The sequence below is a fragment of the Melanerpes formicivorus genome, unplaced genomic scaffold (genome assembly GCF_026170545.1).
Source record: "Melanerpes formicivorus ecotype bairdi unplaced genomic scaffold, bMelFor1.0.p_v2 SCAF_39, whole genome shotgun sequence".
NCBI classification, from domain to species: domain Eukaryota; kingdom Metazoa; phylum Chordata; class Aves; order Piciformes; family Picidae; genus Melanerpes; species Melanerpes formicivorus.
Window position 1 is genome coordinate 6334211 of NW_027142391.1, and position 27273 is coordinate 6361483.

The window sequence follows — 27273 nt, forward strand, 5'->3', positions numbered from 1 at the left end:
ATGAAGTCACTCTCCGAGGGGAGCAAGGGGAGGTCACACTGTAGCTATAAAAAGGTGTCAGGCCTTTGGTATGCTGTTTGCAAAATAAATAAATATATAAATATATATGAAAGAAAGAAGTTTCTGGGCATCTGCTTGCTCTCACTTTTAGAGGAGGTATTTTAATCACAGCACCGCTTCGGCTGGAAAAGACTCCGAGGCTCACGGAGTCCAAGCGTTGACTTCACACCACCATGGCCATTAAACCAGGTCCCAAAGTGCCATGCCTGTGCTCATGGAACTTCAAGGGCCTTTCTGACTGCTTTTTGTTTTTTTGGTGTTGCTTAATAAATGGAATTCATGGGAGGAGACTGAGAAGTGCTGTTAGCAGAGCCGTCTGTGAGGAAAATGAACCAAAAGCAGGGCTTGGGGCGAAGCACCGAGCAAGCTCGCTGCGTCTTGCAAGGAAAGTATTAGCTCAGCAATGTGCTTGGGCACTAAAGGAAAAAAAAAATCCCTGTGGGCAAGGAACACAGTCAAGAAAAACACCCCTCTGAGTGGAAATGGATGTTACAGCCACACACACAAGGCTAGATTCACAGCTTCCACCAAAAATAACACGAGAACGTGGCAAAGCAGCAGCGGCAGCAGCACGAAATTTCCCTCAACTTCATCTTTTCTTCTCCAGTTGTTCTTTTATTGTTAGCAACCCACCATCAGGGGTAACAAATGGGGAGGGGGCTGCCTGGAGCGGTGCTCATTGATTTGTCTGCATGTTGAGATGATTCCCAGCTGAGTTTCTCTGCTGCTCTTGCGGGAGTGATCCCCAGCTGAACCCAGCTTGAGCGCGGAGGAGACTCCCCGCAGGAGCTGCTGGACAATGTGCTGTCGGGGCGGGGGGGGGGGGACACTTGCCCTCACTTTTTTCTTCCACTGTATCCCTAAATTGCTCTGAAGCTGGCCGCTTTGTCGAGGAGATGCTCATCTCTTTGTCAATTCCTGCCGTTTCCCCATCCCCCCTGAGCTTTTCTCTCTGCCTGGAGTGTTTGACAGTTTTGCTTCCTCTACTTCTGAGGGGTCAAGTGTGGACAAGGGCATGAATCAAAGAGAAGGGAGAGGGGGGGGGGGAAATAAAAATACCCAGCTCCAAAAAGTCAACAACGTAGAAAGAAAGAAGTGACGTTGCCTGGGACTGCCAGAGCTTTTACCTTCCAGTAAATGAATTCTTTACAAGTGGCAGGGAGATGAAGGAGATTGTTCCTGATCTATCACTCCAAAGGCCAGAGCATCCTCTGCAGAAAGAGAACCCGACAGGCTCTGACCCCTGGAGCAGCTTCAATCTACTGCAGGCTCAGACATAAATATCTCCAGAAGCAGGGAGCGGAGCGCTGCGCAGATCATTTAAAGGAGAAGCACAGCTCTTTGAGCTACTTTTCCTTTGTGCTGGGGACAGCTTATGTACTTAAACGTGGGATGATTTAGTCCTATTGACTCCAGACTGATTGTGAAGATTAGTGCACTGATCCCCCGGCAGCAGAGATTGTGTTTGCGGCTCAAGAGAGCAGCGGTGGGGGTGCTTGGCATGCACTGATTTAATGTTTGCTCTGGGTATATTAGTGACCTCTAAATGCTGTAGACAGGGGGATGTCCTTTTGCTGGTGAATCAGGTCTGTGGGCAGGCCTCAGCACCTGCACTATCTGTCTAACATCTTTAGCAGGGAGCCAGGTGAGGGGATCGGGGGCAGCCTTGGTAAGTTTGCAGAAGGCAGCAAGCTGGGTGGGCATTTCCATCTCCTGGAGGACAGGAAGGATCTGCAGAGGGGTCTGGGCTGACTGGATAGGTGGGCTGAGGCCAACAGTGTGAGATTTAACAGGGTGAGGTGTCCAGTGCTGCATGTGGACCACAACAACCCTGTGCAAGTTTACAGGCCTGGGGCAGAGGGGCTGGAGAGCTGCTCGGCAGAGAAGGACCTGTGGGGTATTCATTGATGGCTGGCTGAACATGATCCAGAAATGTGCTCAGGTGGCCAAGAAGGCAAATGGAATCCTGGCTTGCATATCAGTGTGGTGGGTTGAACATGATTTAGTTGATTAGATGGTGTTGGATGATGGGTTGGACATGATGATCTCAAAGGTCCATTCCATTCCATTCCATTCCATTCCATTCCATTCCATTCCATTCCATTCCATTCCATTCCATTCCATTCCATTCCATTCCATTCCATTCCATTCCATTCCATTCCATTAACAGGGTAAGAGGAAATGGTCTCAGGTTGTGCCAGGGAAGGTTCAGGTTGGATATTAGGAAAAAGTTCTTCCCAGAAAGTGTTCTCAGGCATTGGGACAGGCTGCCCAGGGAGGTGGTGGAGTCAGCATCCCTAAAGATGTTTCAAGGAGCCTGGATGTGGTGCTGAGGAATGCAGTCTGCAGCTTAGTAGTACCAGTGAGATTGTGAGCTCTGGGTGAGCAGCTGGGCTTGATGATCTCAAAGGCTTCTTCCAACCTCAAGAGTTCTATGGTTCTGTGAGTCTGTCACAAGTCCCACATCCAGCTGAAGCCAGGGACCATCTGATAAATCCTTCCACAGCATCCTCTTCCCCAGCTCAATTTCCAGCAGGAACCTTGCCCTTATGTTTGGAAAACAGCAACACAGCCTGAGGTGTGGCCGCTGAAGGTTTGCTGATCTCTGGTCTAAGCAGGTCCATTCCATGCCTCTTTCAGGAAGCAAACCTGAGTCCTGCCTTTCAGTTTCCACCTAGAGCTGGGTTCAGAAGCTCAGTGCCACCTGCACTCCTCTTTTATTGAAGCTTTATGACCAAAATGCAAAGTTGCAAGGAGGCACCTCCCCCCTTACAGATCCCTGCATGAATTATTCATGCTTGTGTGTGCGCATCACTCATTGTCACACACAGCAGCCCACATCTGGAACTTGGCAGATGAAGAAGGTCATCCCTTGGCCTGCCCAAATGTTAATTCCAAGCTGAACTTCTCTTTATTTTATTCCCCCCTCAGGTTGGCAGCCCTTGATTTAAAACGAAAATGCCTCTAATTCTCTTTAATTTCCTGTGCATAACAATGCATTAATGATAAGGCCATTTCATGCTGCTTGAGCTTGCTTGACCTTGAAGGGTGTGGGAGTTAGTTGGAGTTTTATTTGCCTGAAATTGGAATGTAATATTCCACACCTATACAGCCCTGCTGCCCAGCCTGGGAAATCATAACTCAAACACTCAACCTCTGGATGTACACCAGGAGGAGAACTCCACCTATTGTGTTTTCCTATCTCAGTGACGCTTGGTGTAATTAATTCAGCCAGATGAGAATGGAGGTAATCTACAATGAATCCAATGTACTGAAGATACCAGAACCTGGTCACACTGAATGGAAAACCAATCTCATTTTGTCTAAACCCCATTGTAGTGCTTTTAATGAATTCATGACTCCTCCTGCTTGATTTTCTTCCCCCCCCTCCCCCAGCTTCGATTGAGGCGACTTCAGAAGATGTGGTTGGCAGCAGAAGGAAGCCACATTCTCAGATTTCCAGCCAAAGGGATTCTTCTCTCCTTTTTCATCTCCTGTTTATTAGTTTACCCCCTCAAAGAAAAGAATGTCAGATACTTGTGTTACAGGAAAAGCTATGTGTAGGAGTAACCAAAGGAAGGCAGGCTGGAGGCTTTCTCCAGAGCAGAGCAATCTCATTGTTCTCTCCTTATCACCAGAAAGCCACAGCCATGGTGAATGGGGCTGGGTTAACCCAATAATTAATTCCTCTGTCTGAAACTCTGTGTCATCTCTGCATGTGATTAGGGAAGGACAGAGATCAAAGGATTTGTCTCTCAAAGCTGCTCCTCTGCTTTATTTCTTAAGGTCATTGTGACAGCATCCTCGTCCTGTGTGTGCTCAGGGCTGTTGTAAAGCTCTCCCAACCCCTGCTTTCCATCACTGACGGTCAGATGTTGGTTTTGGTGTATCTGTGCTTTGTGTGAAGCCAAAAAAAGTCCTCACACCCGTGAGGGAACCATAGAATGGTCTGGGACAGAAGGCACCTACAAAGGTTATCTAGTCTGACCTTTCTGTAGCCAGCAGGGACAACCCCAACTAGATCAGGCTGCCCAGGGCCTCATCCAGCCTCACCTTGAATATCTCCATGGAAGGAGCCTCAACCACCTCCCCGTGCAACCTGTTCCAGTGTTCCATGACCCTCACAGTAAAGAACTAGGGAGACATCAAACCTAAGGCTGTGTTCTAAGCTGGGTGGATAGGATGATGTTTTCCCCTTTGCTTCCCACTCCAACTCACAGAATCTTTAAGGTTGAAAAAGACCTCTGAGGTCATCACATCCAACCACTGAACACCAACATGGCCACTAAACCGTGTCCCACAGTGCCACGTCTACACACTGTGAACCCCATCTAGGGATGGTGACTCCACCAGCTCCCTGGGCAGCCTGTTCCAATGCCTGACCACTCTTTCAGTGAAGTAATTTTCCCTGTAAAGCTTTTCCATTTTAGCGAGGAACTTCCATTACACGCCAGGCACACACAGCCCTCGTCAAACGAGCGTCATCAATCTCTGCTTTTCCTACCTTTCCTCAAACCACTCTAAGGCCTCCATGAGGTCAGTGAGAACTACCAGCTCCTCAGATTCCACCCTGAATACCTTCACATTTCCTCGGTGTGTTCATTTGGACTGCTCAATCTCTTCCCAGTTGTCTCTGAATGAGTCACTCCCTGCTTCCCCACTTCTCTCCTGGAGTTTGCATAGCTTGGGTGATTATGACCCAATTTGGGTAATTTGTCCTCATAATGACTCATTTATCACTATCCAGAACCCACTTCAGCAAAACACTTGAACAGTGCTTTAAAACGCCGTACTTGGGAAGAATTAAAAGAGGCATTTGCTTGAATGGGCTGGAGGTGGGGAAAGCTGAGTGCTAATCACGCTGTTTCTTTACTGATGCCGCTGACAAACGTCCCTGCTTTACAGCAAAGAGTCGCAATTGGAGATAAATAAATTTGATAAGCATGAATCAAATAACAGCAGCATGTCACTCCTGATTAGATTTGACATGCTGCTAACATCAATCTTCCAGAAACTTTGTAGCACTGAAGCAAATTTCCACCCCCACCCCTCACCCTCCCTTGCTGGAATCTGGCTTTAAATTATGAGAACTGCCTCAACTGGGCAAAAAAAAAAGGGAGATTTATTTCGATTCAAAGAGTATTGATTTGCTAGAGAACAAGAGAGGCAGCCAAGGTGTTTGCTGGATATTTTCAAAGCACTCTTAATTGTTTCTTTTGCAACCAAATGCAGGGGAAATATTAAGTAGAATTGATTCAATCCGAATGCTGCTCCACAGGGGGAATAGAGCTGCAGCCGCTGCAGTTGTTTTACTTTGTGTGTATATATATATAGTTTCATAGTTTCATAGTTTCATTCAGGGTGGGAAGGGACCACAAGGATCAGCTAGTTCCAACCCCCCTGCCATGGGCAGGGGCACCCCACACTACATCAGGCTGGACAGAGCCTCATCCAGCCTGGGCTTAAACACCCCCAGGGACGGGGCCTCGACCACCTCCCTGGACAACCCATTCCAGGGCCTCACCACTCTCATGGGGAAGAACCTCCTCCTCACATCTAGCCTGAATCTCCCCACCTCCAGCTTCATTCCATTCCCCCTAGTCCTATCACTACCTGAGATCCTGAGAAGTCCCTCCCCAGCCTTCCTGTAGCCCCCTTCAGATACTGGAAGGCCACAATTAGGTCACCTCGGAGCCTTCTCTTCTGCAGACTGAGCAGCCCCAACTCCTTCAGTCTGTCCTCATAGGAGAGGTGCTCCAGCCCTCTGATCATCCTCCTGGCCCTTCTCTGGACACCTTCCAGCACCTCCACATCCCTCTTGTAATAGGGGCTCCAGAACTGGACACAGTACTCCAGGTGGGGTCTCACCAGGGCTGAGTAGAGGGGGAGGATCACCTCCCTCGACCTGCTGGCCACACTTCTCCTGCTGCAGCCCAGGATCTGATTGGCTTTGCGGGCTGCAAGTGCACACTGAGAGCTCCTGCTGAGCTTTTTGTCCACCAGCACCCCCAAGTCTCTCTCCTCAGGGCTACTTTCCAGCCAGTCACTGCCCAGCCTGTATTTGTGCCTGGGATTGCCTCGACCCAGATGCAGGACCCTGCACTTGCTCTTATTGAACTTCATGAGGTTGGCTTGTGCCCACCTCTCCAGCCTGTCCAGCTCCCTCTGGATGGCCTCCCTTCCCTCCAGCTGTCTGCTGCACCACACAGCTTGGTGTCATCAGCAAACTTGCTGAGGGTGCACTCAATGCCACTGTCCATGTCACCCACAAAGATGTTGAACAAGACAGGTCCCAGGACTGATCCCTGAGGGACTCCGCTTGTCACTGGCCTCCATTGGGACATGGAGCCATTGACAGCCACTCTTTGGGTGCAGCCATCAAGCCAGTTCCTTATCCATCTAGTGGTCCACCCATCAAACCCATGTGTCACCAGTTTGGAGACCAGGATGTGTATATATGTATTTTAAACACACACACATATATATAAGACTTTACCAGCTGAATTGTGACAATGAAAAATTCTGCCTGGGTTCAAGCAAACTTCCTCTGGTGTCACTAAAAAAATCTCCTGTCTGAACCACGTTGCCAACGGAATCTCGGCTCCTGATCCTGGTGCCACAAAGCCAAGTGCTGGGTGCTGCACTTGCATCACAACAACCCCGTGGATGCTCCAGGCTTGGGGCAGAGTGGCTGGAGAGTGACCAGTGGGAAGGTTCCTGGCTGAAGATGAGCCAGAGTGTGCTCAGATGGCCAGGAAGGCCAACAGCATCCTGGTGTGGATCAGTAAGAGTGTGGCAAGCAGGACCAGGGCAGGGTCCTCCTGTACTTGATGTTGGTGAGGCCATAGTTTAGGGGCCCTCACTCCAAGAAGGACATTGAGGTGCTGGAGCAGGTCCACAGAAAGGCAATGAAGCTGGTGAAGGGTCTGGAGAATAGGGCTGGTGAGGAGCAGTTGAGGGAGCTGGGAGTGTTCAGCCTGGAGAAAAGGAGGCTGAGGGGAGACCTTTTGGGTCTCTACAACTCCCTGAAAGGAGGTTGGAGCGAGGTCAGGGTTGGCCTCTTTCTCTCAAGGAACAAGTGATAGGACAAGGGGAAATGTTCTCAAGTTTCAGGGGGGAGGTTCATGTTGGACATGGGGAACAATTTCTTCCCCAAAAGGCTTCTCAAAGGCTGAAACAGGGGCAGTGTGGAATCCCCATCCCTGGAGGGGCTTCACAGCCGTGGAGATGTGGTGCTGAGGGACATGGCTTAGTGGTGCCCTGGCAGTGCTGGGTTAACAACTGGGCTCGATGATTTTCAAGGCCTTTTCCAACCAAAACATCCTGTGATTCTAACTAGGTTGGGGAAAGTTTTAACCCTGATACCAAGCTGGCTCAGCCTACCAGTAAATACTTTGGTCAATTTGCCTTTGCAAGAACATTTTCCCACTCAAGCCACAGCAGAGCATGAGCTGTGGCACAGTTTATGGTTTCAGGACAAGATTTTTACACCTTATTAGCACTGCAGTAAGGGAAAAATACTTAAAAAGGCATTAAGGAAATAAAAAATACAATCAAATTACCATCCCCCCCCACCCCCCCCATCATTAAAAGCATATCCCAGAGATGCTAATGAGCAGAACCATAATGACATATTAACAGCCTGAGATCCTCTCTTTTGCCAGGGAGAACTTTAGCCTCACATTTCTCTTTCACCTCCGTGTGGAAATGCAAACTAATGAAGGCTCTCTGCAGGACAGGAGCTATTTGGGGGTTTCAAATGTGGTTAAACACCACCCCAACCCCCCACCCCCCCCCCCCCATCTTTCTGGGGGTAGTTGCTTCTTTAGCTTGTTTAACATATAAATAAAAGCCATTAGATAGAGCAGCAAAAGGAAGTTGCTCTTCTTTGGCAGTGGGGAAAGCCAAAAACTGGAGGTCTTAGAATCATAGAACCAATGAGGTTGGAAAAGACCTCAAAGATCATCAAGTCCAACCCATCAACACAGACCTCATGACTACTAATCCGTGGCACCAAGTGCCTCATCCAGGCTCTTCCTAAACACCTCCAGGGATGGGGACTCCACCACCTCCCTGGGCAGCACATTCCAATGGCTAACAACTCTCTCTGGGAAGAACTTTCTCCTCACCTCCAGCCTAAACCTCCCCTGGCACAGCTTGAGACTGTGTCATCTTGTTCTGGTGCTGGTTGCTTGAGAGAAGAGACCAACCCCCACCTGGCTCCAACCTCCCTGCAGGGAGTTGGAGAGAGCAAGAAGGTCTCCCCTGAGCCTCCTCTTCTCCAGGCTAAGCAATCCCAGCTCCCTCAGCCTCTCCTCCCAGGGCTGTGCTCCAGACCCCTCCCTAGCCTCGTTGCCCTTCTCTGGACATGTTAAGGGTTATTTTTTGGTCTTGATCTTACCTGTCTGTGTGATGAGAAAAGGCTGAGAGACCTGGGGCTGATTAGTCTGGGAAAGAGAAGACCAAGAAGAGATCTTATTAATATCTCTAAATATCTGAAGGTTGGGGGGTGAGAAGAAGGAGCCAGGCTCTTTTCAGTGGCGTCCTGATAGGACAAAGGGCAATGGACACAAACTGGAACCCAGGAAGCTCCACCTCAGCATGAGGAAAAAATTCTTTACTGTAAGGGTGCCTGAGCCCTGGAACAGGCTGCCCAGAGAGGTTGTGGAGTCTCCTCCTCTAGAGGCTTTCAAGGGCCATCTGGATGTGGTCCTGTGTGACCTGCCCTAGGTGATGCTGCTTTGGCAGGGGGGTTGGACTGGCTTACCTCTGAGGGTCCCTTCCAAACCCTACCATTCTGTGGTGGGAGTGCTGTGATGTGTCACACGAGGAGCACAAACTGTGAGAAGGTGTCTGATGTTCTCCTGGTTGCAAACCTTCCCAAGGCTGAGGAGCAGCTCTGGGGCAGGGAGGCTGCTTTTGTGTTTCATTAGCCTAATCTCATCTGAGTTTAATAGTGAAACAAGATAACCCTCATGTTCTTCTCATTAAAGAGACCTCTATATGCTCTCCTCTAGTTCAGAGCTTGCTATCTGCTGGCATTATTAAAGGGTTTATCATTTTGATTCCTCATGCAAATCACAGGGTGTTGGGCAGGTTTGATCCACAGCTGAAGATCTTATTAGGTGAATTCCACAGACCCAAATTGACACCTGAATATGCTTTAGAGAGATGGTGGGCTAGATTGTGCAGGCAAATTACTTCTTGACCATGGCTACTTCTCTGCTGTGTATCATTTCACTGATTTCAATCTACCCTTTATTCTTGTCAGAGTATGGATGGAACTGTGGTGAGGTGTCATTTGAAGCTACTTACTCCAAAAGATATTAAATGAACTTAGTAAAATGAATTCAAGCCACAGCAGACCCACATTTGTCAGGTGGTTTTGCTTGTCTCAATAGAAAGGCAGTGTCTGTGTGTCACTGAGCCTGAGGACAACAACAGAGGAAGGTTTCCCTTCTGTCTAAGAGGCAGAGCAAGGGCTGGGTGCTGAAAATGGGTGCAAATGGACAACCTAAACTGTGCTGACCTCTTTGAGCGAGGGAGCTTCCTGGTGCACTGACATGGGCATGTGAGGGTACTTGCCTTGCCTCTTTCACACCTTAACTTCATCATCTCTGATGAGAACTAAATCATAGGATGGTAAGGGTTGGAAGGGACCTCCAGAGATCATCCAGTCCAGCTCCCCCCAGCAGCAAAAGGACTATTTTAATGACTCATAGAATCATTAAGGTTAGAAAAGACTTGATCTTCCAATAACCAGAGCATCACAGAATTGCTTTGGTTGGAAGAGGCCTCTAAGATCATCCAATCCAACCATCAACCCAACACCACCCTGGCCATTAAACCATGTCCCAGAGTGCTATGGCCACATGGTTTTTAAACCCCTCCAGGGATGGTGACTCCACTGCCTCCCTGGGCAGCCTGTTCCAATGCCTGACCACTCTTGCAGCAAAGAAACTGTTCCTAATCTCCAATTGAAGCTTCCCCTGGCACAACTTGAGGACATTTCCTTGTCCTATTGCTCATTACTAGGGAGAAGAGACTGATCCCCGCCTGGCTGCAGCCAGAAAGCTGTAGAGAATGGGAAGGTGTCTCCCCAGCCTCCTTTTCTGCAGGCTGAACAACCCAAGGCCAGGTGTAGTCTGAGTAGGCTGTGACAATGTGAGGTTTAAAATGCTGCACACAGAGAACCCATGTGTGTGATTTTACTCCATGTGTAAGCATGGTGTTGCCAGCTCCACACATTCATTGGCGTGGTTCAAGCAGCATCCATCTCCCACCCCTCAAAGGGTGTCTTCAAATCACCTTTGAAATGTGTTTCAAACCCCAACACTGATTCTCATTCTGGTGTTTTCAGTCTGTGTTCAGCTCCATTTAAGATGCAGCTTTCCATAACTGGAACTGCTGAAGCCACTGCCATGTTTGCAGCAGCTGGGCTCTGAGAAAATAGAGCTACTTAGGGGGGTGAAATAAAGTCACAGCTGCTGTCAGCTGCAATCAGAATGGAGATAAGGCAACCAGTGGGTGAAAAGGAAGAGAGGAGGAGCATCCTGGCCCCCTCGCCTGGTCTTGGCATTGTTGGGTCTGCTGTGGCACCAGTAAATCAGGAACGATGCTACTGAAATGAGTCAATGGAGTCCCACAAACATGAAGTGCTTTGCAAGGGGAAAAATAAACCTCTCTAATACATGAATCATTTCTTGCCCTCTGACTGTCTCCCTGTGTTTTCTGGTGATGTTTTATGAGCTGCTTTCCAGTCGCCGCCATGGCCGCAGCAATCCTCTCTCAGAATCGCAAGAGCAATTTCTACAGCTGAGGAAAGGTGCACCAGGGCAGCTCATCATCACCTAATTATGAGCCAGCTGCAGGTCCAACACCTCTGAGATGCCCAAAGAGTCCTCCTCAAAATGCAAGTGATTTCTGCCTTTGCTTCTCAATGGCTGCTATTCATTTTCCCCTGACAAGCTGACCGACCGGAGCAGACGCTTTCGCTCACGCTACCCATAAGCGTCTGAAGATTTTCTTAGCTCAGGGTTTACTCACAGAGGAATTTGGAGTTAATGGACCCATATGTGATGCTGTTGCTAAGGAACCCTGGCTTGCTTCTGTAATGTCCTTTTACAGTTTGGCTCGAGCTCCCGCTTGGAAAGGCTCCTGGTTCGCAGTGTGCTTCGCTCGCAGCTCGCCCGGCTCTGCTCGTCAGCGCCCATGACAAAATGAAACGGGAGGCCAATGTCCCCGATTTCCTGACTGCTTTACCTCTTGGTTCTGAAGTCATGAAGCTCCTGCCTACCCTTTGCAGGTGCCCTCAGCCCACCCTGTGTTTGCTGCCTGCCCCTGACTGTGCTGCAGCTCTTCACGGCAGCCAGCGTACTGTGGTCTTGCACGTCTTGTAGCTGGAGATGTCGTAACCCAGCTAGAGACAGAAGGACAATTTAAAAGCATAACCCATCCCTTTTACACTGGTAATATGCACTTTTCTTGTTGCCATGGCAAAGCTGGAAAGAAGAACAGAGGGAGCTGTTCAGGTGAAGGAATGCTGCCTGGACAAGGAGGTAGAAAATAGGTTTGCAGTCGTTTTCTGTTCAGTGAGGTGAAGAAATCATAGAATCAGAGAATGGTTTGGGTGGGAAGGGACCTTTAAAGCTCACCCAGTCCAACACCTCTGCAGTCAGCAGAGACATGTGCAACTAGAGGAGGTTGTTTTGAGGCTTCCCAACCCATTGAGGACTGGGCACCCAGAATTGCTGCCCTCCCTGACATGCATCTTCAGAGCTACTTAAGCTCCATCCTCAAAAGCAAGTGAGGGCACCAAAATGCCACAATTACTCCAGGACTCAGGAGCCAAAGAACCGTGGGTGTGTTTGAAAATGAAATGACTCTCTGAGTCACTTCAGGGCTTTCAAAGGTTTTAATCAAAACCTTTTCTATTTACCTAATGTTCTGTGTTCCAGAGGTGAGAGGAAAGCATGTTGATTTCTCTCCTGCTCTGCTGCTGCTCTGCTTTTACCTGCTTCACACACTGCTGGGGTCTGGCAATGACCTCATCTCTCTGAGGGCCTGGCTGCCATCCGATCTCCTTGCCTGGACATGGCACAGGAATGTGGCCAATGGAAAATCCCAATCCTTCCAAGCATGGCTTGCAAAATGCTGCTTCCCCCACTCTCATCCTGGTGACAGTTACGCCTCTTCTCCTTTATTAAAGTTTAATTTCATTGCCTTGCCAAACCATCTTGCCACAAAGGCTAGAGATGAAAGCGAGGGAAGGAGGTTAACACAATGTCTGTTATCCCTGCCTCCAGGGTTAGTTGTTTCTGTTCCTGCTTTCCAGTTGCTGAAATAAATGCCACCAGCAAATGTTGACAAACGCAGGGTGAGTAATTTAGATATAAACTGTGAGGTCGGCTGTGGAGTCAAGGGTCAAAGCCGAATTACAAAGCCTAGGAGTCCAAACAAAGGTGGCATTGTCTTCTGCAGCTAGGGAAGATTGGAATCATCAACAGGAAAAATGCACTTAAACTCTTCCATGAGGCTTTGCCACCCGAGGAGAGTGCTCCCTCCCAACTGAAAATCCCACTGGTTGCAATGGAGGTAAAAAGCACCTTGAGCAGAAGCCTCCAGAAAACTTAATGAATAATCATAATAATGATAAAAATAATGATTCCAACTGAGGCAAACATTTGCATGCTCTGTGATTATTAGTACTGGGTGCTCTCTTTGCTCTTTTATGTGCTGGAAATGTCATCATTTTGACAAATGTTCGTGCTGGGGTAGGATGAAAACAACGTCGTGGAGAGTGCCCACGAAGCTCTGTTCAAATGCCAACCTGAGCGCAGGAGGAGGATCTGCTGAAGCATTATCAAGGCTCGTGTGTTTTCTCCCAGCTGACATGCCTTTCAAATGACTCTGTTTTCAGAGAAAGAATCATAGAATCACCAAGCTTGGAAGAGACCTCAAAGATCATCAAGTCCAACCCATCAACACAGACCTCATGACTACTAATCCGTGGCACCAAGTGCCACATCCAATCCCCTCTTGAACACCTCCAGGGATGGGGACTCCACCACCTCCCTGGGCAGCACATCCCAATGGCCAGTTTCTCTTTCTGGGAAGATCTTTCTCCTCACCTCCAGCCTAATCCTCCCCTGGCACAGCTTCAGACTGTGTCCTCTTGTTCTGGTGCTGGGGGCCTGGGAGAAGAGACCAACCCCCACCTGGCTCCAACCTCCCTTCAGGGAGTTGGAAAGAGCAAGAAGGTCTCCCCTGAGCCTCCTCTTCTCCAGGCTAAGCAACCCCAGCTTCCTCAGCCTCTCCTCATAGGGCTTCTGCTCAAGGCCTCTCCCCAGCCTCATTGCCCTTCTCTGGGCACCTATGTGCTGTGGCTCAGTTGGTAGTGCATAAGACCCTTACTGGTGAAGGTCTTGAGTTCAAGCCTGCAGTGGGCAGTAGTGTCCTCCCTACTCTATAGTCATGTGGTCTGTGGTGACAGGTTGGACTCGATGATCTTTGAGGTCTCTTCCAACCTTAGTGACACTGAATATTATTATTTACTATTATTTAAGGCCAACAACTTTCCTTATTACTTATTTATTATTACTTAAGGACAATACATGTTATCCTTTTCAAAGGCAATGCAATTCCTTCTTTGTAAAGACAGTGAGATGTATAATTTCTAAAGATGATTAAATTGACTCTTTCCAGAGGCAAGGAAATCCATAATTTTCAAAGCTGCTCCAGTTTGCCCTTTTTAAAGGCAATGAAAGTTGCAAACTGTGAAGGCAATGCGAGTTGCACTTGTTAAAGGCAACGGAGTTGGCCATTTTGAAAGACAATGAATCTTCTCCTGTCTGAAGGCAATAAATGTTAATATCTTTTAAAGCTGACCAAAAAAACCCATCCCATTTTCTGGCAATTTAGCCCTCCTTTCCCTTTTTTTCTGCTGGGGAAAGCAGGATCATTATGCTGAAGGAACAGAAACATAAACCACGGTCTAAACCCGCTGCTTAAGTTGCTTCTTACTTAAAGTTAAGCTTGGAGCTGTGAATAAAGACATAGCTGAGCAGAGAGGATAATATTCTTCACCCAAATTCCTCCCTGGCTGTGCTTTATGGACACAGTTAGCAGAAATAACCAATCTCTAATGCTGCTCTGAAAAAATTCTGCATGGTTTTAGGAGGAGTTTATTCAGTTTGATGCCTGCAAAAATAAATGACATGCTGGAGAAGGAAGTTGAATGGGGGGGGGGGGGGGGGGAGGATAAATTGAATGAGAAGCCTTTTTGCTCTGAAGATATAATTGTGTCAGGGTTATTAAATGCTGAATATAGGCTCATTTTAGCTTTGATTGCATGGATATATTCCTAGACACTTATTTTTATTCCACACGAATAGGGTTGGTGATAGGCAATGTAATGGCTTAATGGGAACAAGGCAGAATTGGCCAGTAATGGACCCAGCAATGTCAAAACTGCAAATAAGCTGCAAATACCCAGGGCGTTGTACAGCCACAGATGACATTCTCCCATGAGTGGAATCGTTTAAAGGACTGAAAGGGAAAGGTCTGGATGCCTCAGACCACAAGAAAGCTGGGGAGGGACGTTTTAGGCTGTCAGGGAGTGATAGGACTAGGGGGAATGGAGCAAAACTAGCAATGGGTAGTTTCAGATTGGAAGTTAGAAAGAAGTTGTTCCCCAGGAGGGTGGTGAGACACTGGCACAGGTTGCCCAGGGAGGTGGTGGAAGCCTCCTGCCTGGAAGTTTTGAAAGCCAGGCTGGATGTGGCTGTGAGCAGCCTTATGTAGTGTGAAGCTTAGGCTCAAGGTGAGGAGAAAGTTCTTCACTGAGAGAGTTGTTAGCCATTGGAATGGGCTGCCCAGGGAGGTGGTGGAGTCCCCATCCCTGGAGGTGTTCAAGAGGGGATTGGACGTTCACTTGGTGCCATGGTTTAGTCATGAGGTCTGTGGTGCCAGGTTGGACTTGATGATCTTTGAGGTCTCTTCCAACCTTGGTGATTCTGTGATTCTGTGTCCCTGCCCATGTCAGGGCTAGGGTGGAACTGGCTGATCCTTGTGGTCCCTTCCAAGCCTGACAATTCTCTGATTCTAGGTAACCCTTCAGTCTGCACCTTGTGCGTTACGGAGCTTGGATGAGAAGGAATTACAGCAGCAAAACAACAGGCAGGGACTGTCAGCGTATGGCTCTGTTGGCAGCATCACTGCAGATGTAACTAACATCTGGCCTGGTCCTCAGTGTCACCTTTCTCTGCAGCAGGGACCAAATCCCCCTCCCAGGCTCAGCTGGTTTTGTGCGAGGGCTTGATAAAAGTTGAGCCTCTGATCCGCCGCTGCGCTCAGCCGAGGTTTAGCAACCTGTGCGCCTCCGGTGGCTGAATTTTGTAGCTCTTTATAATGCTCTGCCAAACGCAGGGAAGCTTTTAAAGAGAGATTTGCTAAGCCCAGCGTTTTGTCAGTGTCACATCTTTGGGTTTTTTTTTAAGCAGCAGAGCTGCTCCAAAAGGCAGCTCCAAAGGAAATTTAACTCCTTGCTGCTGCAGCAGCATCTTCCGTCCGGCCTTTCAGCTACCAGCAAGCAAATGCAGACAAACTCAAGGAGCAGTTTGCAGGCTGCCAGTTCTTGTGGCTTCTCTGAGTGGCTCAGAAGCCTGGGCATTTTTTTTGGTCTTATGTGACAGATCTGTTGGATTTGGCTTTATTTATCTAGTTATTTCTTTCTTTATTATGAAGTTTCTCACCTTTTCTGGTTAAGAGCAGGGTGATCTTCAGGATGAAAGCAAGATCTCAAGAGCTGAACAAACCCAGGTTGATTAATTGTGTTACCTTTTGCAAGCCACTGTCAGGATTTCTTGGTGACCCTCCTCCTCTTACTGCAACCCCAGCAGATTGACAAGACAATATTAATTATAGTCACAGAACGCATTGGGTTGGAAGGGACCTTTCAAGGTCATCTAGCCCAACCCCTCTGCAGTCAGCAGGGACAGCCCCAACTAGGTCAGGTTGCTCAGAGCCTCATCAAGCCTAACCTTGAATGTCTTCAGGGATGGGGCCTCCACCAGCTCCCTGGGCAGCCTGTTCCAGCCTCAACACCCCCAACACCACGTTACTCTGCTTCATGCCCTTCCATAGATGTTTGGTGGGAAACAAATCAAGCTCAGCTCTCTTCTAACAATTTCAGCTCATTCAAAGCCCAGAAGAGCCTGTGATTTGCTCAATTCCCTTCAGGAAGTGTTTTCTTCCACCTTTGACACTGAGGAGACAGAGCATCCTGTTTGCACCAGGAGCTATTTGTTAAACCAGAATAATTCCTCATTTGTAATTTCACAGCAGGGGAAAGCCAAACCTGTCCCTCACCAGCGGTGGTATCTTGCCTTTGTGATTGATGATGTTTCCCCATGGGCTACAGAACCTGGGTTTGCAGTTAGGAGGGTGAAACTCTAAGGGTTTAGGTGATCCATCCAAGATCCTGGAGGTTTATGAAGTTTCCCCATGGGCTACAGAACTTGGATTTGCAGTTAGGAGGGTGAAACTCTAAGGGTTTAGGTGATCCATCCAAGATTCTGGAGGTTTATGTTTCCCCATGGGCTACAGAACCTGGGTTTGCAGTTAGGAGGGTGAAACTCTAAGGGTTTAGGTGATCCATCCAAGATTCTGGAGGTTTATGTTTCCCCATGGGCTACAGAACTTGGATTTGCAGTTAGGAGGGTGAAACTCTAAGGGTTTAGGTGATCCATCCAAGATTCTGGAGGTTTATGTTTCCCTATGGGCTACAGAACCTGGGTTTGCAGTTAGGAGGGTGAAACTCTAAGGGTTTAAGTGATCCATCCAAGATTCTGGAGGTTTATGTTTCCCCATGGGCTACAGAACTTGGATTTGCAGTTAGGAGGGTGAAACTCTAAGGGTTTAAGTGATCCATCCAAGATCCTGGAGGTTTATGTTTCCCCATGGTCTACAGAACTTGGATTTGCAGTTAGGAGGGTGAAACTCTAAGGGTTTAAGTGATCCATCCAAGATCCTGGAGGTGTATGAAGTTTCCCCATGGGCTACAGAACCTGGATTTGCAGATGGGAAGCTGAAGCTCTAAGGGTTTAGGTGACTTATCCAAGATCCTGGAGCCAGTCTGGGACAAAGTAAGAACTGGTCCTCCTGTACTCCATCCAAAGCACAGTTACAGTATAACTCTGCCCACATGCAAGCACAGATGGGTGTTGGTTGCTCCTCTGAGGTCAGCTCTCAGCAGCTGGATGGCTGGCCCACGCTGGCTTTGTGTTGGGATGCGTGATTTCTGCTGCTCACTTCCTCTCTGTCTAAATAAAGTAGCTATTGTTTGTGAAACACAATAGCTGCACAATTAGCTAAGGAGGCAACAACTAAAGGATTGCCCAAGAGAAACAAGAGAGCAGCAGCTGGAGAGCTGGGTGCCACCGTGCCCCGGCCGTCTTTGGGAAAGGTTTTTTGGTCCTTGGCAAGTTTCAATGGAGTTTCTCTGGCAGAAGTTGGATTTACTGCTCTGGCATCGTGCCTGCCTTATTTCTCATGGTTTGACATTGTTCCTGGCCTGGCAGTTTGTAGCTCTCTGGGGAACAAAGCATTAAATATTTCTGTAAGCAACAATAGTGCAGCCATCAAGGTTGGAGTCCAGTTTGCTGGAGGAGTTTGGAGGCTCTTTGGAAGGAGCAGGAGCCAGCACTGGATGCTTTGTTCTGTGCTCTAACTCAGTCTCCTCCCACTGTAAGCACAAACATGGCAGAGGAATTTGTTTTCATTGGGGGCTTTTCTTTCAGAGTGATTGGTAACATTAATTAGTAGTCTAATTAGCACAGCCTGGGAGGGGGGGGAGGAGGCAAGTTTTTAGGGATGGGATCACTTCTTCAGCTCACAGATCCTCTTGTAACTCCAGTGAGACTATTATCCAAAGAGAAACCTGAAAGGAGGTTGGAGTGAGGTGGGAGATGGTCTCTCCTCACAAGTAACAAGCCTAAACTTCCCCTGGTGCAGTTTGAGACTGTGTCCTCTTGTTCTGGTGCTGGCTGCCTGCCTGGGAGAAGAGACCAACCCCCACTTGGATCCAACCTCCCTTCAGGGAGTTGGAGAGAGCAAGAAGGTCTCCCCTGAGCCTCCTCTTCTCCAGGCTAAGCAACCCCAGCTCCCTCAGCCTCTCTTTGTAGGGCTTCTGCTCAAGGCCTCTCCCCAGCTTTGTTGCCCTTCTCTGGACACCTTCCAGCATCTCAATGTCCTTCTTAAACTGAGGAGCCCAGAACTGGACACAGGACTCCAGGTGTGGCCTAACCAGTGCTGAGCACAGGGCAGAATGACCTCCCTGCTCCTGCTGGCCACACTCTTCCTGCTGCAGATGAGCAGCTGCATTTTGGAGCATGTTTTTCCCCTGCAAGTCTAGGGCCGTTGGTTGGTCTGGTGGCTTTCTTTTGCAGCTGGGAAGCTCTGGATGCAGCTCTTTGCGCGTTACACACAACGCATTTGCAGCCCAAAGAGGCCAGCTCGTTAGTAATTACTGTAATGAGTTTTTCACAGTGTTTTGCTGAAAGGTGATTGAGCCCCTAAAGCAGACACCAGATCTTTTTTCTTCAGCTAATGGGGTGGTAAATTATTCCTGCGAGGGGGGCTCATTGAGTGCCTCCTCTGAAACAAGTTAAAGACCACAAAGGACAGGAAAAGCTGTAAGCCTCTTACCAGCAACAGGAGAAAAGAGGACACAGTCTCAGGCTGCCCCAGGGGAAGTTTAGGCTGGAGGTGAGGAGAAAGTTCTTCCCAGAGAGAGTTGTTAGCCATTGGAATGTGCTGCCCAGGGAGGTGGTGGAGTCCTCATCCCTGGAGGTGTTTGAGAGGGGATTGGACATGGCACTTGGTGCCGTGGTTTAGTAGTCAGGAGGTGTTGGGTGACAGGTTGGACTTGATGATATTTGAGGGCTTTTTCCAACCTTGTTGATTCTATGATTCTAGAATATTTATGGAGTGTTTCCATTCTAGATCTTCCCAATGCTTCTGTGGAAGATAGAAGCATCAGGGAGAGACAGGAACTACTGGAGAAAGTCCAGTGGAGGTTACAAGGATGATTAAGGGAATGGAGCATCTCTGAGAGGAGGAAAGGCTGTGAGCCCTGGGGCTGTTGAGCCTGGAGAGAAGGCTGAGAGGAGATCCACTCAGTGTTTGCAAATACCTTAAGGGTGGTTGTCAAGAAGGTGCTGGTCTCTTTTCGCTGGTGCCCAGTGATAGGATGAGGGGCAAAGGACCCAAATTGGAACCCAGGAAGTTCTGCCTTAACAAGAGGAGAAAATTCTTTGCTGTGAGGGTGGTGGAGCCCTGGAGCAGGCTGCCCAGAGAGGTTGTGGAGTCTCTTTCTCTGGAGAGATTCCAAACCTGCCTGGACATGTTCCTGGGTGACCTTGCTTGGGCAGGAGGGTTGGACTAGTTGATCTCCAGAGGTCCCTTCCAACCCCTGTCATGCTGGTTACTCTCTGTCAGTCTGTGTCCTGGAAACAGCCACTGGCACAAGTGAATGGATGGGGCAGATGCTGCAAGGTTATCTGGAGCTGCAATGACACCAGACAGCTTGGGTAAGGGAACAGGGGCTCAGCTTGCTTAGAGCTGCTGCCTGGTGGCCCTCATAGTCATGGACTTTGCAGATCAGCTTCTCATCTTGTTGGAAGTGAAAGGTGATAAACCTTGTTGGGGCTGCTCAGCCTGGAGGAGAGAAGGCTCCAGGGAGACCTTCTGGTGGTCTTTCAGGACTTAAAGGGGCTGCTAAGGAAGATGGCTATGGACCTGTTGTGACAGGATAAGGTTTGAAACTAAAAGAGGGAGATTTTAGACCAGAGAGGAGGCAGAAAATGTTTGACACTGAGGGTGGTGAGACACTGGCTTGGGTTGCCCAGAGAGGTGGTAAATGCCCCATCACTAACTGGTTTGGGCTGGAAGGGACCTTTGAAGGTCATCTAGTCCAACCCCCCTGCAGGCAGCAGGGACCTCTCCCACTAGAGCAGGTTGCTGAGAGCCTCCAACAGCCTGACCTGGAACGGTTCCAGGGATGAGACATTTCGGCTGAAAGGCAGCTGGGTGCTCCAGGAGCCCCACATGTGACAGAAACCTGTGGCTGGCTGGTGTGATGGTGCAGATAAGATGGGGAGAGCTCATCAAGAGCTCACAAAGGAAAGGCCTGAAGTGCTCTGAATATTTTTGTTCCCTTCCCTCTCTGCAAAAACAACAGCCGTAGATGTTATTCAAGAAGCTGTTTGGTAATATTAAGTGATAATGAATTGCACAGTTTGCCCACACACACACCATTGCCTTTTGCTGGAGTCAGACAGACTCATTAGCAAGGGAAGTTTCCCTGGCAGCCTGGAGCTCTAAAGCTGGGATGGATTTTTCAAAGGATCTGAGCATGCAGTGTGGCTTTTTGGCTTTATTCTCCCCAGGAGCACATCTCCAGTCGTGGTGGCAAGTGCTGATTGCTTACAGAGAAGTCTGACTTCAACATCTTCTCTGGTTTTGCACAGCAGAGTCAGCTGATGAGCCCAGAAATCCTCATGCCTCAGCCCTTGATAAAATGATGTTAGTGTCCATCCTCTTTCATTTAGTCACTCCTGCGAGCCAGAATTAATTTTAGACTCTGCTGGCTTTTGTCAGTAGATCTCAGGATATATTAGCTGCAGTTTATTTTATTTTGTGCTCATCTGGGCAGTAGCTGAAGTGTATAAAATAGGCTCTGTGGAACAACTATATTGGTTCAGCCTCTTCCTTGGAGTAGTCTTTGCCGTGAGTCTCTGTCCCCCAGGAATCAGCGCCGGGCCCCATCCTGTTCAATATCTTCATTGATGATCTGGATGAGGAGATTGAGTCAGTCATCAGTAGATTTGCAGATGACACCAAGTTGGGAGCAGATGTTGGTTTGTTAGAGGGTAGAAGGGCTCTCCAGAGGGAGTTTGACCGGCTGGACAGATGGGCAGAGTCCAACAGGATGGCATTGAACAAGTCCAGGTGCCGGGTACTGCACTTTGGCCACAGCAACCCCATGCAGAGCTACAGGCTGGGGACAGAGTGGGTGGAGAGCAGCCAGGCAGAAAGGGACCTGGGGGTACTGGTTGACAGCAGCTGAACATGAGCCAGCAGTGTGCCCAGGTGGCCAAGAAAGCCAAGGGCATCCTGGCCTGCATCAAGAATAATGTGGCCAGCAGGAGCAGGGAGGTCATTCTGCCCTGTGCTCAGCACTGGTTAGGCCAAACCTGGAGTCCTGTGTCCAGGTCTGGGCTCCTCAGTTTAAGAAGGACATTGAGATGCAGGAAGGTGTCCAGAGAAGGGCAACAAAGCTGGGGAGAGGCCTTGAGCAGAAGCCCTACAAAGAGAGGCTGAAGGAGCTGGGGTTGCTTAGCCTGGAGCAGAGGAGGCTCAGGGGAGACCTTCTTGCTCTCTGCAACTCCCTGAAGGGAGGTTGGATCCAAGTGGGGGTTGGTCTCTTCTCCCAGGCAGGCACCCAGCAGCAGAACAAGAGGACACAGTCTCAAGCTGTGCCAGGGGAAGTTTAGGCTGGAGGTGAGGAGAAAGTTCTTCCCAGAAAGAGTAATTTGCCATTGGAATGTGCTGCCCAGGGAGGTGGTGGAGTCCCCATCCCTGGAGGTGTTCAAGAGGGGATTGGATGTGGCACTTGGTGCCATGGTCTAGTAGACATGAGGTGTTGGGTGACAGGTTGGACTTGGTGATCTCTGAGGTCTTTTCCAACCTTGTTGATTCTATGACTCTATGGTTTTATATATATATATATATATATTTAATTTCCCCCCCTCCCTGATCTCTGACAGAAAGAAATTTCCTTTCTCCCCTGCATATCCTTCAGGCTCTGGTGACCTATACCCTGAAGCACCCTGCAAAAAAAACCCCAAAACCCAAAAGAAACACAGACTACAGCACTTTGTTGGCCCCATTCATGCTTCTGGGGGTGGCAAAATGGTCCTCCCCTGAAAACCTCCCAAACTCCAGCCGGGCAGCTCATCGCTGCTAGCAGTGCTGAAAAGCACTGCATCCCAGAGGGGTCATTTTCTCTCTTCTCATGGGTGATGTCAAAGCTCTAATGGAGCATTGTCGTGGTTTCTTTGCCTCTTGAAATTGTTCCTTGCAGAGAGGAAATGGTGAAATTGGAAGGGGAGAAGCTGGGAAGCCACAGGGCTTTTATAGCTGTGCCTTTCTTAGCTGGTTGTCTCGCTGGCAGCATTACTGATGCCATCAACCTGCAGCCAAAGGGAAATTGTCATCTTTCTTGTTCCTTTCTTTCTTTGTAGGGGATCAGGAAGTTTCTTTAATCTGAGCTGATCATCCTTGTGTTTATATCTGAGGTCTATAATAAGTGGAAGGAGGGAGGGAAGGAGGGAGGCAAGGAAGAAAGGGAGGGAGGAAGGGAGGGAGGAAGGAAGGGGAAGAAAGAAAGAAGGAAGGAAAGAAAGAAAGAAGGAAAGAAAGAAAGAAGGAAAGAAAGAAAGAAGGAAAGGAATGAATGAAGGAAATAAAAAAAATAAGGAAAGAAAGAGAAAGAAAGAAAGAAAGAAAGAAAGAAAGAAAGAAAGAAAGAAAGAAAGAAAGAAAGAAAGAAAGAAAGAAAGAAAGAAAGAAAGAAAGAAAGAAAGAAAGAAAGAGAAAGGAAGGAAGGAGGGGAGGGAGGGAGGAAGGGGAAGAAAGGAAGAAAGAAAGGAAGGGAGGGAGGAAGGGGAAGAAATAAGGAAGGGAAGGAAGGAAGGAAAAAAGGAAGGAAGGAAGGAAGGAAAAAAGGAAGGAAGGAAGGAAGGAAAAAAGGAAGGGAGGAAGGAAAAAAGGAAGGAAGGAAGGAAAAAAGGAAGGAAGGAAGGAAAAAAGGAAGGAAGGAAGGAAGGAAGGAAAAAAGGAAGGAAGGAAGGAAAAAAGGAAGGAAGGACAACCAAAGGTCCTACAAATTCACAAGAAATTGCTGGGTTTAGCGGGAGTGTTGCTCAGCAGTGGCCTCAAGTTGCACCAGGGAAGGTTTAGGTTGGGTATTAGGAACAATTTCTTTCCTGAAAGGGTGGTGAGGCATTGGAACAGGCTGCCCAGGGAGGTGGTGGAGTCACCAACCCTGGAGGTGTTCAAAACCATATAGACATGGCACTGTGGGACATGATTTACTGGGCATCATGGGTTGATGGTTGGACTCGATGATCTTTAAGGTCTTTTCCAACCTTAATGGCTCTCTGATTTCCAAATGCATTGTCTGCATGGGAGATTTGTTCTGCTAAGCAGAGTTTAAGCACAGCACCAGGGCAGATGCTTATACAAATCAGTGTGAGCCAAACACTGCTCTGCTTTTTCCCATTCTGACTGGAAAAATAGCTCTTCTGATTCCTCTCTGGCATCTCTCTCAACCTAGAGAATAACAAATGAGAGAAGCATTTGCCCCCCAGAGCTTAATGTGCCACACATTGCTCAAGCAACTCTAAGCTTCCCAAAGGGTAAGAGAAGAACTACCAAGAGAATCTGCAGCTATTGCTTCAGATAAGGGGGTTGGAATAACTTAAGACAAAGCAACTTTGTTTGTTTTGAATTAGTTTAAAATCATAAAGCCTGAGAGAACTGCTTGATGAACCAGTTTCTGGTCACAGTCAGTGTAAATCTGGAAGGAAGCCATTAGCTGGAGGAGGAGAACTTTGGTGTACATTCACGTTACTAAAAGCAGATGTGAGCTTATGGCTCGAGCCAAAGTTTTGCAGCACTAAAGAAGAATGGTCTGCCCTCAAACCTTCCCTGGTCAGAAAGGATGGGGTGAATCAATACTCATGTGTTGGTGCTGGGAGGATGGCTTTCAGGGCTGACGTGTCTGATGGAGATGCTTGTGCAAGGGAGGAGCGAGCAGCAAGTCAAACCTGCTGCTGCCTGCGTGCAGCCATGTACCTGCTGCTGCTTCCTGCAGCTCCCTGGGGGTTTTGGGTGTTGGTTGCTGTGAGGACATCTGCTTATAAAATGATTGCTTCATGGAGAAACTTAGCTCCATGTGGGTTTCCCCACACCTATGTGCCATGATACTTCCCAAACTCAGTGTGACATGCTCACAGGATGGTAGGGGTTGGAAGGGACCTCTGGAGGTCTTCGGTTCCAACCCCCCTGCCAGAGCAGGGGCATAGAATCCAGCACAGCTCACACAGGAACACATCCAGATGGGGCTGGAAAGCCTTCAGAGAAGGAGACTCCACAACCTCTCTGGGCAGCCTGCTCCAAGGCTTTCTGATCCTCACAGTGAAGAAGTTCCTCCTCATGGTGAGGTGGAACCTCCTGTGCTGCCCTTTCTATCCATTGCCCCTTGTCCTATCCCAGGGTGCAGCTGAGCAGAGCCTGTCCCTGTCCCCTCCCTCTTGACCCCCAGCCCTCAGATATTTAGAAACATTCATTAAATCCCCTCTGAGTCTTCTCTTCTCCACACTAAGAAGCCACAGGGTTCTCAGCCTCTCCTCACAAGGCTTGTGCGTGTCCACACGGTTTGATTTCTTCAGAGCTGGATAGCCTTGCTGTTTAGGTTTGCCACATCTTAGGAGATAAGGCTCATGGGCCCTTTCCTAACAGAAAGGATCCCCACTTTCAAGGGAATTGTATGAATGCTGAGCTGGGACAACTTCATGGAAAGTAAGATTTGTACCTCCTGTTTCAGAATGTTTCAGTGCATCTTGTTCCCATTCACAGAATCACAGAATCACCAGGGTTGGAAGAGACCTCAAACTCTTCCATCAAGTCCAACCTGTCACCACAGACCTCATGACTAGACCATGGCACCAAGTGCCATGTCCAATCTTGAACACCTCCAGGGGTGGGGACTCCACCACCTCCCTGGGCAGCACATTCCAATGGCTAACAACTCTCTCAGTGAAGAACTTTCTCCTCACCTCCAGCCTAAACTTCCCCTGGCGCAGCTTGAGACGGTGTCCTCCTCATTTCATATAGTTCCTGCTGGGATGTAACCTTAAACCTTGTCTGAGTTACCTACCCATCATGGAATGAGAGACCTCCAGCTCCATGTGCATTGCCCCGTGACAAGGAGAAGTGCACAGGCAATACGCTGACCTCACCGAACAACTTGCAGGCACATGCTGCAGTGTTCTGTGGGTGTCTCCAAGATGTGGACACCCCCAGACTCTTCTCTGCCTCCTTCTCTGCTGATGAGTCACGGCTCTGCAGTCAAAGAGGGGTTTGGTGGTGGATTTGCTGCCAGGGAGGCTCAGCCCCTGGCGCTGGGACTTGCTGGATAAAGGTTGAGCGAGAGGATTTGTGGTGCAGGTGGCTTTTGTCTTCCTGTTATCAGCAGGTTTTGCTCTGGAGAGCAGCACTGAAATGTTTTGGCCGCGGGCAGTGTTTCTTAAGACTCCTTCATCTCCTCATTCTGTTCAGCTGTAAATGAGGTATTGACACGCTGGAGAAACAAACCCAGCCCTTGCAGAGTTGTTGGTAACAGCTCTTGATCTTGGCCAGTTTAACCTCCGAGAAGCAAATCAAGAAAGGAGTGCTCTGGCAAATTGTGGGGGCAGAGGGTGGGAGGAAAACGCTGCTTTAGGTGTGTGCATTACAAAATGCTGTGGTGCAGAGGGAGAGTGGTGTGAGGTGCATCCAAACCCTTACATCTCTCTCTGGTGATGGTCAGGATGGAGGGATGTGGAGCAAGGCTCAGATTTCAGTATGATCACAGAATCACAGCATCAGAGTATGGCAGGGCTTGGAATGGACTACAAGTTACAGGCTGGGGTTTGAGTGGCTGGAGAGCTGCCAAACAGAAAGGGACCTGGGGGTCCTGATTGACAGCTGGCTGAACATGAGCCAGCAGTGTGCCCAGGTGGCTGAGAAAGCCGATGGCATCCTGGCCTGCATCAGGAATAGTGTGGCCAGCAGGAGCAGGGAAGTCATTGTGCCCCTGTACTCAGCAATGGTTAGCTCACACCTTGAGTCCTGTGTCCAATTCTGGGCCCCTCAGTTTAAGAAGGACATTGAGAGACTTGAAGGTGTCCAGAGAAGGGCAACAAGGCTGGGGAGAGGCCTCAAGCAGAAGCACTATGAGGAGAGGCTGAGGGAGCTGGGATTGTTTAGCCTGCAGAAGAGGAGGCTCAGGGGAGACCTTCTTGCTCTCTCCAACTCCCTGAAGGGAGGTTGGAGCCAGCTGGGGGTTGGTCTCTTCTCCCAGGCAGGCAGCCAGCACCAGAACAAGAGGACACAGTCTCAAGCTGTGCCAGGGGATGTTTAGGTTGGCGGTGAGGAGAAATTTCTTCCCAGAGAGAGTTATTAGCCATTGGAATGTGCTGCCCAGGGAAGTGGAGGAGTCCCCATCCCTGGAGGTGCAACCTGGGCAGCCTGTGCCAGTCCCTCACCACTCTTTCAGTAAAGAAATTGTTCCTCATATCCAGCCCCAAACCTCCCCTGGCACACTGTCAAGCCATTTCCTCTCATCCTATCACCTGATACTAGGGAGAAGAGACCAACTCCTCCTCACCCCAACCCTCTTTCAGGCAGTTGTAGAGAGCAATGAGGTCTCTTCTACAGACAAAGCACCTCCAGGTCCCTCAGCTGCCCTGTTCTCCAGACCCTTCACCAGCTTCATTGCCCTTCTCTGGACATGCTCCACCACCTCACTGTAGTGTGTACACTTATTGATTATTTATAACTATTGATCCTCATAGCAAGAGTTCAGTTGCTTTCCTAACCCCCATGTCCATTGCAGCATGCATTTACTCTTGAAAATACAATGTTGGTGCTGCCAAACCTTTTCACACAGGGAAAATTGACTGGATGTGGATTGATTGGGGGAGCAGCGAGCCTGCAGTGCTCAGATTCTGATTGAATCTGGTTGGTATCTGGAAGAAACCAAAAATTAACCCTGTAGTGATAATGTAGATTGCATTATCCTCTTGCTGGGGTTCTTCATCGATGTTTGATTTCACTGTAGTCACTGGTCTGTAGCATGCCTCTGCTGGTCCTCCCAGCAGAGAGGCCGAGGTGGGCAATGGGGACCACAAAGGAGGGGGCACTCCATAGCCCATCTCAAACTGAGAAGGCTCAGAGGAGACCTTAGAGCAGCCTTCCAGTACCTGAAAGGGGCCTACAAGAACGCTGGGAAGGAACTTTAATGTGAGCTTGTAGTGAAAGGATGAAAGGGAATAGATTGAAGCTTGAGCAGGACAGATTTAGACTGGAGGTTAGGAAGAAATCCCT